The sequence below is a fragment of the Haemaphysalis longicornis genome, unplaced genomic scaffold (assembly GCF_048455015.1).
Source record: "Haemaphysalis longicornis isolate Haplotype H1 unplaced genomic scaffold, Haemaphysalis longicornis Haplotype H1 scaffold_3, whole genome shotgun sequence".
Taxonomy (NCBI): domain Eukaryota; kingdom Metazoa; phylum Arthropoda; class Arachnida; order Ixodida; family Ixodidae; genus Haemaphysalis; species Haemaphysalis longicornis.
The window spans coordinates 178,160,494-178,172,246 of record NW_027526335.1 but is presented as its reverse complement, the minus strand read 5'-3'; the positions used below and the strand labels follow the sequence as shown (position 1 = coordinate 178,172,246).

Here is an 11,753-nt window from a genome sequence, read left to right as displayed (position 1 = left end):
AGGTTTTGCATGAGCAATTAACTTCAGTAATTACCTGCATGAGCAATTTGTATAAACATTGATCCCGCAGAAACTGATCTGTTATTCTACTGGTGGAACCAAGAGAGCACAATCGAATTTCAGTCTATCCATCCATTGCTGCAGTCGTCTCTGGTGCCTATTCCCAAGATTACAGCCTACATTTTTTACAAAGTTCTCACCTTAACATGTAGCGGCACGTGCAATCTAATGTATCCGGCTGAGAATTTGGGCAGCAGGTATTTCACGCCACTATTTATACTTACGCACAAATGGTGTGCAACAAGTTGAGGAAATTTCGAAATACGGCGACGAACTCTAGGACGCGTGTCCTGTACGACGTGTCGAAAAGCGCTTTCGCAGTGCGCCTTAATTCTTCACTACGATGCACAACTCGATCCACGTTTGCTAAATCGTGTAGCAGTGCAGTCACGGCCAGCTCGGCTGTAGCAAGCTGTAATTTATCAAAGCCCACACATAAATCAATGTTAGCTGCACACCACGAAAAGGATTCACAATTGCGCTTCTTAGCGCGCTTCTGGCCTTGGAATACGGTAGTTAATATAGAACTGGGCACTACAGCTAATTGTAGAGTGAGCGAATTCTTTAACTGCACGTTCTTTGTGCCAGCCTTTTCCAGATATGCCCGACAGGGCCTTACTCGAAATAATTGTGAACGCCAATCGCACGAACATTGTTATACCACGGACGCACTGCCAAAAGTACAGCCGTCATACGCGAGGCCAACGAGAAGCGAGAACTTTGACCCTGACAGCAGCCTATAACGACGTGAAGGTGACATACATTTTGCAACAACGTCAAAGCACCGGAAAGTGCACGGAATAAAGGTGGCATGAATGTCAGCAGCTAATGCGGGACGCATGCTGAGCGCTGCCTAATGATGTACAACTAACGCAAAAAATGCGAACGCAAAAAAGCCAGCGCAGCGCTCGAACTGCCGCAAACCAAGGTCACCGCGAACCATGCGCAAGCCCTCTGTGCAGCGCTTGCACGACAACAACTTAATCACGCAAATGCAAGAACGGAATTACTGCAAAAGAGCAATTTGAAACGTCCACGTTCGATCCTTTCGCGTTCACGAACTATCCTGAGCATGCCGCACACGTAAACAAACACCGCGCTGTCCGTATGCGCCAGCGGCATCCATCCCGCAAGTATCCCCTTCTACACAAAAATATACAGGAAAACAGCCTCACTTAAGGCGTGTTGGTAATACGGGGCTTAGAAATACTATGTAACAGAGCAGTTTAAAATGTCCACGTTCGATCCTTTGGCGTTCACGAACTATCCTGAGCGTGCCGCACACGTAAACAAACACCGCGCTGTCCGTGTGCGCCCGTGGCATCCACCCCGCAAATATCCCCTTCTAGACAAAAATATACAACACAACAGCCTCACTTAATGCGTGTTAGTAAAACGGGGCTCTAAAAATACTATTAATGCTACCAAAGAGCGATTGCGGCGCGAAAACAAGAGCAAACTGCACGAAAAACTGCAGCAACCAGCGGCCAGAAGCGTTGCGAGGGCGTCTGCTTGAGGAAGCCAACAAAAATGGCGGCCCCGCCGCGGAGTTAAAGGGACCGCGGCGCCGCGGGTGAAGGGAGATAAAAAAGAGGAGGGCAGCGGACAAGGAGGGAGCAGTTGGCGCTACCTTAGTAATTTTAGGCACCTTAGCCTGCCCGCCTCTGCTGTGTGTTACCGGTCATCGTCGAGCTTTCATGGCTGCATCATTCCAGGACAAAACGTCATCGCGGACCAAAGCTCTGCAACGATGAGTGCGCCGGACAGACTAAAAAAGCGGGTACCCCCATTACGGCCTGTTGGCCGCCACCAGCCAAAAGAGCAAGTGCCTCCGAAGTAAACCGGTCGCATGTTGTAGATGCCGCTCGGTGAGGTGGAGATCTAAAGAAGATAGCCCAGGCCCTCAGAATTAACTTCAAGACTGCCAGATCTGTTGCGGCGAACGACCGACGAAAGCCAAAGAAGAAAGTTGGCTCCACCCCGAAGTTTGAAACTGACGTTGTGGCGGTGGTGAAGGACATTGTGGATAGAAACCCTACCCACACTCAATCACATTCAAGAAGCCGTCCTAGAGGCTTTGACTGGGCTGAGAAGTAGCACCAGCAGCATTGACCGACTTCTCGATGCAGATAACTACACTATCAAAATGGTGACGCCGCAAACTCTGGACCGCAACCGCACACACCTCAAGCAGAACCGGAAAAAATATGCCTAGTGGCTGCAAACCGATCGGCAGCAAGTAAGACGGTATTATCTGGAAGAGACCTATTAAACATATGGTGCTGTCGCAACTTTAGACGCGCGAGAAAGGGAGCCCCAGCAGTTCACACTATGACTGTAAGTAAAGGGGCAAATCTGAATATTATGGCGTGCATGTCGACTCGTGGTGTCCTCCACTGGAACACGATGGACAAAGTGCACTGGGTCGTGTTCAACGACTTCCTCTCCGAAGTATCGACCCGTGTGCAGAATACGGAGCAAGACCGCGAGGCTGTCTTCTTATTTGACAACGCCCCAGCCCACAGCTGAGCTGAGCACGCGACCCTTTAGTTTAATCGTGCGGATACTGCCGGCCGATTGCGAAGCTTACGATCGGCACAGTTTTACCTTCATCCGGGCAGCCCTGCTCAAGGAGAACATGTGAGGGGCGAGTTTGTCACCGCTGGATTGCATCTGTCCAGGGCGCCAGATTAGCATGAAGGGCGTAGAAAGCAAAACTAATTTCAAGAACGAATTTTGTGTTTTTGCCAACCATTAAGTTTCCTACCACGCAAGAATGACCCGTGAAGCTGGACGCACTCCAAAGATTGCACGAAAAAAACAACGCTTGTTTGTGATTTCTGAAGGATCACACTCCCTAGCTAATTAGCTGAATGAACCTTCGAAGGACCCAAGCTTTCTTCTCGTGGACAAACGTGCATCTGTTTGTGTCGCTCCCGCGTCTTAAACATATTACTGTTAACGCAACGCAGCATCCCAATGCTCTCAAGCTACCAAGGTCACTAGAAAATTCTCGTTGGGCCATTTGACATCCGCGTTTCTACTGTTTCTACCTCCTAGCTGCACCACGGACATAATTCATTTCTACGGGAGTGAAACCAATAGCTGCGCATGCGCGCCCCCCTCTCGCTCCCCTATTCTCCACTACAAATCGCATATACCGCATATGCACGCCTATACCGGCAACCGGCCATGTGCGCGTGCTTAGAAGTGATAAAAGGGTGGAAAATACCCTTCTGAAAGCCCTTAATCTGAACATATGATATTGTATTACACAGAAGTTTTTTAAACTGACAAGTTGGTGTTCATCCAGGATCGATTCTCTGCTACTCGGCGAGCTGGCACTAAAAGGGGCCCTAAACAGGCTTCTCAAGGTCGTCATTTCAATCGCGCAATTGCTAGAGTACCCTTTCACGACAATGTATACCAAATATTACACCCGTGCGTAAAGCAGGGGCCGCACAAACACGCTACATGGATGCTTTCTTCCTTGCTCGCCTACCGCTTCCTTGCCGCCACACTGACGCGCTCTGACGTGCGACAGACCGCTTGTGACGCACCAGCGTTACGCACGAAGCTCTCAACAGTACGGCTGCGCTATTGGGGGGCCCCGTTAAATGCTGTAGCCAATCAGCGTTCCCAGCTCTGGCGGAAACACGTTTGCGCGAAGAGCTCCTGCACCGGCGGCACGGCGTATGCACCGGCGGCACGGACGAATGTTGATCGTCGCCATTCGTTACACGAGCTTAGCTGAGTTTCTAGATATAGCGCGTCGTTTACAATGTATGTTATCCCCGAGGTGGGACAATGCTCAAAACCATTACCAGTGTACAGCAAGGTAGGGAAAAACTAAGAATGACTACATGACATGCTGGATGTGAAACCACTGTAAGTAATAATTCTAAAGTCAACATACTTACCATCCACTGCCTGGGAGTTGCTGTTCGTGCGGCGTTTGTGAAGCTTCTCTCCAGCATGCCGAAGCTACGTATTGTTTATGTCTTCGATGCCTTTGTTGTTTGGACGGGAAATCATTCGCTTCACAGCTTCTGTAATGTGATTAGGTAGCATTTTAGAAGGGCTGGAATTCCTATTCAGCTGGATTTGATTCTGTCTTAGCTTTGAGAACAATTGGCTCAAGTCGCACACGCAACTTCTTGGCAGAATTACCTGTATTTTAAATTAGAATGTTGGCAGTATGGTTCTTGGATTACCTTTCTTTGTGTAGACAGTACTGCCAATGTTTACCATGTTACACCTCAAGAAGAACAGCAGTATGATTAAACATGTATTAAGCAGGTGTGCTGACAGTTGCATGCAATTCAGTAAAACTGTACCCAGTAAGCGGGCATGAGGTTATGGAATAAATTTATGGCGACAGCAGCCACAAATGTTGAAATGAAATCATTCTGCATTCAGCATTTTAAGTATCGACGAACGCCAGCTGCTTAAATACTTCACGGTCCTCTTTTGTCACCTTTCTTGCCGGGCTTTTTTTTGTGCATTTGGATCATTTTTTACCATTTTACATCCGCCTAACATTCTTGAAATTAAATGCTTTCACTCACTGTATATCAGCTGACACACCGGCAGTGATGAGAATTTCTTCTTGCCCTTTTGTCCCAGCCAAATGTATTGAACTGCTACCTCTTGGGTCAATAGTGCTTCAAGAATTCGACGAGTTGCAGTGCTTGTTTGATCCACCTAGAACTGAGAGCTCTTGCATCTACAAAAATGAAATATATCTTGTGTTTGCAATGGACTAAACCCTTGAAGTGTAAAAGCACCACTGGCACGACATGAAGCAATAAATTTGAAAAATAAAATTGCAACAATGTTAAAAGCTGTATATACACTTTAAAAAGAAGAAAAACTGGACGATTCAACTAACAACAAACACAGACTAATTGCTAAACACCACGAACCACATTCTAGGTTATCAACCAAATAACTAAAGAAATTACCTGCAACCTATTTGGATCCCTGACTTCACAAAACATGGTGTGGACTAAGATAAGAAACTTAAAAAAAACAGCTCAAGACTAAAAACCCCCAAGATGAAAATTAGTTTAAACCAGAACGTGGCTTCGGCCTAGTGCCTACTGGGAGATTTTGAAAATAAGGTAACTAGAGGCAAGCCAGTTGCATAATGTTGAACAGATCGAAGTAGACAAAAAAACGTTGCAAAGACCAAACTGTTTTAAACAATTCGCTAATGCATTTGTGTGCTGCAACTGGCTGTTTTCTAGCTTATTTGAATTCTAAACAACTGTGCTAGCTCAGGTCCGAACGCTCGGCAAGTTCTAATTTTATCGTGTAGTTAACAGAAAGCTGCACAGCCTTCACAAGCATTATTTAACCAACTGTTTGCTAGACGTGTGCTTTTCTGAAGTACGTCCCTCATCTCAGTACCGCATGTGCACAAGTGGCTAAGAAGGGCTCAATAATTTTATCTTTCGTGATAATCTCTCCCGTACATATGCAGTGTTTCAGAGCTTGTCCCTCCAGAGCTATACCTCGTGTCTTTTTCTGCTTGCACTTCACCAGAAAGCTCTCAATGCCATGAAGAAACAAACATTACACAAAACAATAAAAATGGCTTACTACTTTTGCCTTCATGTACTGCTTTGAGAAGGGTCCTGGTTAAACTTCTCAAATTCTTCAATATCGGAAATAGGTCCTTCCAACAAATCCTCTCTAGCCTCTAGGGCACCAGACGAGAGCTTGGCAACAATAGCATCTAGTTGCGTCCCTTGGTGTTCAATTCGGAGAAGTATGGTTTGCAGTAGGCGGAGCAGCTGCTTGCTTAGATCTGAAATAAATTTAAACACATAAAAAGAGTTGAGTAAATCTTCTTGCTGAGATAATCTGTTCATGTTTTATAAGATAACATGCTTGCCTCTTGCACCCCGCCCCTGCGTGCGCAGACCTGCTGTACTTTAAAGAATATTCAGTTGGCCTCCCCAACAAACCCAGCCTTGGTAATGTGTTCATGGCAAAATTTTACAAGGAAATACAATGAGTTGTGGAGAGCCTAAAGAAATAGTTATGAAAATATATTGTCTAAACGGAGGATTCACTTGGGCTCTTCCTTATGGTGAGGACGAAAATACACCGTGACGGACAAATTCTTGCCTGGAAGCAAGCAGACAGAATGTTCTGCAAAAAACAAATCTCTGCAGGTGCAGGTTCACTTACGGGGAGCTACAGTGGCCTGTGTAAATTGCTGGCAGTCTTTCTCTGGACACCCTATTTGCCGGTTCGCTGCACATTGCGGATTATTAGTAACTTCACACATGCTTACTGCCCCCCAAAACGCAACTGATCTAGTTAAACAACCCTGCACATGCAAACTTGCAATAAGCAATTCAGTCAGACATGTCACAGAGGTTGTTTCGAATTCCATCTCCCCTGCTAGTCAGCAGGTGGGCTGATGAAGACTGCTTTGATGATGACTGTGTGTGATACGCCTCTGTAATAAACAATGTCTTCTGCAAGGCTAGCAAAATGTGTTACACGATTACATGCAGTTTTCTATCAGCCGCCACAAACTTCCGTGTTGAATATCTCTCCCTCTTGTCGGCCACTCGTACATGAACATCTCGAAACTCCACCGATGTATCTCCGTCAATCGTTGGCAGTGCTAAAACACAGACATTTTGCAATGAAAAAAAAAAAGAGTTATCCATTGAAGTGACTGGTCACTTACAAGAATCTCGGGTATGACAGTGCAAAGTACTATGAAAGGGCCGCCGTCCAGGTGTACGTAGTTGCTGTGAAAAGGCTGATGCTTGCGAATGCACTGAAACACAGTCTTTTTCACTGTCTGGAAAAAAAGGTAAAAGCAAAAAAAAGCAACCTTTACTGATAAAATTTCCAAGCATAATTATAACTGCATGAGACAGGCAGAGACTTCCATTTAGCCCATAAGAGGCAGTTCTAAGTTCACTTTCACCAGGTGAGAAATGCTGACAGCATGTGTCTACCTATTTGGTTGTAAAACGTACTGCATTGACATATTAAATATTTTTATTTCAAGCAATTGTCAAAAAGATCTTCCAGGCTTTAAGGCTATACATGGGCAATTGAAAATGCTTCAAATCAGCTTAAGCGCACTGGTATTTTTTCATCAGCCCAAACAATCTTTATCTGTGTAATGAATGGCTTCCGCAAGAAATCAAAATGAAACCTTATGCTGGGAAACATTTTTCCTAAGGACAAAGTGACGACTGATTAGCCGTATGCATGCTATGTTTAGTTTACTCAAATTGTGCTTCAGCTCCTTGAAGCGTATCAAACAATATTACAGCAAAGTTAAAATTGTGGTTTTTTGCACTAATGCAATGCCTAGAATGGGATGTTCCACAGAGGACTATAAGTTAATATACAACCTGGGCATCATTACCGTGTACCGAAATCACATACACACATAAAAACATTACCACGGCCACTAAGCAACCAAGGCGGGTAGAAAGGAATTTTAGGACATTTCATGATAGTTTATTTCCTTGAGTTCTCACTGTATGCATCAGCACAAAGTGCTGTTGATGGCCCAGAATCCCGCTGGTTGTTGCGATATTCTGTACCACTTTGGCAGCTGCCGCTTGCCTCTGTAGCCAGGCAGGAAAAATTAATGTTACTACTTACAGTAAAGTGAATACATTCACCACCATTATCATCATCATCCACGTGTTTGTGCCCACTGCAGGTTGAAGGCCTTTCCAATTAATTAAATGAATTGGTTTTAAATTTTGCAAAAGCACAAATGATGTTGCACATTACAAGCCATTCCAAAACATGTACTGAGCACAAGCCAGTTGGTATGAAAGTAAATGCCAAAGTCGTAATAAATACAGCCAGAAAAAACGTTCAATTTTGGAAGATTAACCTTAACTTAGACCTTAACTACAGAAAGCAACTTTTACAAAGTCAGCCAACAAAGAGCAATACTCTATCTATCTGTCACGTATGAAAGGAAGCTTACTTCTCAGCATGGAACATGGTGCCGGCGGGGACCTCACAGTTACTTCATGACTAGAACTGCAATCCCGGCGCTGTTTTTTTTCCTTTTGCCCCTTCCAAGGTCCATTTCACTCTCCAGGTCTGAGGTGTCATCCGCACGCCTGAGCTTCTTCCGCGCTTGTTCATATATGCCTAAAAAAACACAAGTACACTTTGTAGCTGGAATTTGCAAGAATGATCATAAACAGATAGGCTTTTCTGCTGAAAAGCCCTCACACAGCGCGAATACAGCACTATGATGCAGTTTTCAGGTAATTAAAGAGCAAGGAAAATGAACGAGAAAAAAAGAACAAAAGCTAAGTACAGATTTTAAAAACCAGGCCATTCTGTCTATAGTGTTTGTGCTCCTCAGTGTATGCCATTTCTGCAAATGGAAGAAAATTCAGCATGGTGAATGCAAGGTTAAATCAATGTTTTCGCAGTCCAAAAGCAATGCCATGCGTTTTCACTCGTCAAAATTTCTCAAAAAGTACTTTTACAGCACTGGGATTATCCTTGTCTTGTTTAGGTCTTGTGTGTGAGATTAAGCTTACGAAGGAATAAAGTGTGAACACAGATACAAAACTTACTGAACGACTGCACTTGAGTGCAGGGAACAAGTTGCCAATCACTCTTCGGTGAGGATGCAGATTTTGCAAACTGTTCAGCACTCCGCGAGTCAGGTGGCCAGAAGCAAGCCTTGCCTTTCATCCTTTGGAATGCACTCTTGCCAAATCGTCTTCTTCCGGAAATTTTACAAGCATGAAGTGATTACCTTAAAAATAAAATGAATGCATTATAAGGTTCATGTAGATATGTGCTAAAACAAGCTTGTAAGGCACTTCTGGCACACAGTCACTAAGTATTGATTGTAGGGTTTAACACACCGACGCAACGCAGGCGATGAGGTGCACCGTAGTGGAGGGCTCCGGATTAATTTTGACCACACGGTGATCTTTAACGTCCGCCGAAATCTTGTACGCATGGGGATTTTTGCTTTTCACCTCCATCAGAAAAGCGGCCGCCGCGGCCACAGACACTGAGTAAGATATTTGTAGGCGAGTTTCTATGATAATTACATCTTAAAGTGCAACAGAGAGAAAACGGTCTGCTTTTTTTTTAAAGTGACCTTCATGCATTTCTCACTAAACCAGTCCAGCGGCCATGAGGTTAAGGCAGACGGTTGCGACACGTTGAAGATGCCTAAAGCCGACGAAGGGCACGGCGTGGTATACAGGTTCTCTTGTTTCCGAAATTTTCATGCACAGTGTGCCTTAAAGAGAATATGCAATGTTCGCAACCTGAACAATACTGCCATCGATAAGCTTGCAGCAACTGTTCCTCATCCCTGTGTCGATCACAGTGCCTCCAGGAAGCACCACTCTTTTGAAATGTGGTCCCCTACACTGTGGCACAAGTGGACCAGTGTGGTGCTCAGCCACAAGACGAGGAGTGCTTCTTGCAGGTGGCTGTCCTGTGCTTTGAACACACCTCTTCTCAGCCAGACGATTTGACAGCTGCTCTAAGGGATAGCTCGGTTTCCGCAGAAGTTTCTTGATGGTGCACATGTGACTCTCAAATATGAACGCACTCCATGTGTCAAGGGGCCCTAGGTGACGTGTGTCTGCAGCAAGGTGGGACAGTGCATGCACATTGTGCGACGGTGCTTGCCGTATATATTGGCAAAGACTTTAATGAAAAATCGTAGCAGTTCCTCTGCATAGTCAATTTCACTTGGGGAGCTGCTTGGTGATGCAAGGATAGTGATAGCCACGTGAACGCTTAGAAAGTTCTCATACAATCCTTGGTTAAGTATGAAAGACAACGCTATGGGCCCGCCATACAGAAGAAAAAAGCGAAACTCTGTCGAGTTCCATCGGTCAAGTTCGAGAAGGCTTCTTGGGCGCCGGTTGAACTCTACCGGAACAAACATAGCAACCTTGCTCAGCTTCAGAGAAAGCTCCTCCCGCATGTCAATCTCCTGTCTGCTCTCTTTTGGTCCACGGACCCACAATTTGAGGAGCTTGCGCACTACACCCAAGCACGCAAGGTGCATGTAGTCTAGTTGCACATCTTGGACTAAACCTATAGGTAGCTCCTCTAGGATGGTTGTGCCATACTTGAACCTGATCACGAAAGCTAGCATCAGACCGAAGTCGCTTGCTAATGTCTGGAAAGCACACTCTCCCTTTTTTGTAGGTGCCTTTCACAGTGCATTTTGTGCAGCTGTAACCCAATATGACCTCTAATATTTAGAATGAATGCTTTTGCTGGCGCGTCACAAATAAGTGCGTTTAGTCGTACTGGTTAGAGCACCAACCTGAATGCCTGCAGTTGTGACGGTCTCCAAATCATCCACGAAAAGACGAAGGAACTCATTTCCATTATCAAGCTTTTCGTAACCAAAGAAGACGCCGACAACAAGGGGCTGTGAGGGTCAATGTCTTTGACTTGGCCAAGGATAGTCTAGAAATGACTGCCAGAGCTCTTGGCAATCCGAAGCCCATCAATATTAAAGTTGAGGGCTAATTCCTGAGGAAGCGCCTTTGCCAGCCCTAAAACATCTCGACCTCCTTCTTCAATACCGAATGGCAGTACTTCCCGCCAGCAATGTGCAAAATTCCCTGGGACCTCCTAGGTGTAGCCAGCAATGTTCTTGCTGACCATGGCAAAGATGAAAAACAACCATGAGTCCAAAGTAACCCTAGTAACGCAATCACTGACGAATGTAAAAGACCGTGCTCAGTGGCAAGTGTTTGTAATCGGCTGCGAAAAGACCCCGTGTCACCTTCTGCTTCGGACATTTCTTCCCGCTCCCTGATGTCACTGTGCACAAAACCTGAAGAGTAACGACTACCAGCACCCGAGCACTGAACGTTGTGGGGCTGCGGAGAGTCGAGACATTCAGAGGAACTTTCGCGGGTAGCAGGTACCCCCTCATCGTCTTCCTGAGATGTGTCGGAGCCGTTATCACTGACAGCCGGTTGTCTGGTTTCGCACTGCTCACCCAGCACAGCTGAAACAATTTTAGCACCCGGGTAAGAAATGAACCACTCGTACAAACGTTGAGTCGTACGACACTAGGGTACTGGCACGAAGGAAACCGGAAGCAGCTGCCCTTAACAACGTTATAACAACATGGTAAAACTTCTGTACTCACCATGAACTGAGTCATCGTCTTGTATTTGTGAAGCCATTGTTGTTTGGGAAAATGTGCCGGCGTCGCCACCGTACGACCGTACCTACAGGGGAGAAGAAACACCACATAAAAAAAGTCACCGGGCACCGGCATGGATTGGCTAGAAGCGGCTGACATTGACCGAAAAAAATTACCATTGTAGCGCACTGGTTATGTCGTAAACCGTAAAACTATATTAACCGCCAGGCATCTCGCGCACACACACAAAAGCACACGCAGTATATATATTTATATTTTGTTTTCAAAATGAGCCCAAAACAAAAACCAAAACTTCGCTAAATTTGGGTGTAACATAAACTATTTGTAGAGAACGTTCATATGAAAACCCGCTCAAAACAAAATTAGCGAAGTATAGTGAGAAATACGAACTCAAAGGGGGTATTTCAATTCAAAATCCAGCTAAGTCCACCACCTGTATCAATCAAATTATCATACAGCCAATATGGTCGTCGCTACTCCCATTCGCGGTTTAACCTCTTGCCTTGTGTTGGTG

At 45.3% G+C, this 11,753-nt stretch overlaps 2 pseudogenes; both read right to left on the bottom strand.

The window, feature by feature from the left end:
- Positions 1–5,675: 5,675 nt before the first annotated feature.
- LOC144175562 (uncharacterized) lies at positions 5,676–8,825 on the bottom strand (annotated as a pseudogene).
- Positions 8,826–9,418: 593 nt separating this feature from the next.
- On the bottom strand, positions 9,419–10,117 carry LOC144175561 (uncharacterized; annotated as a pseudogene).
- Between the last annotated feature and the right edge of the window lie 1,636 nt (positions 10,118–11,753).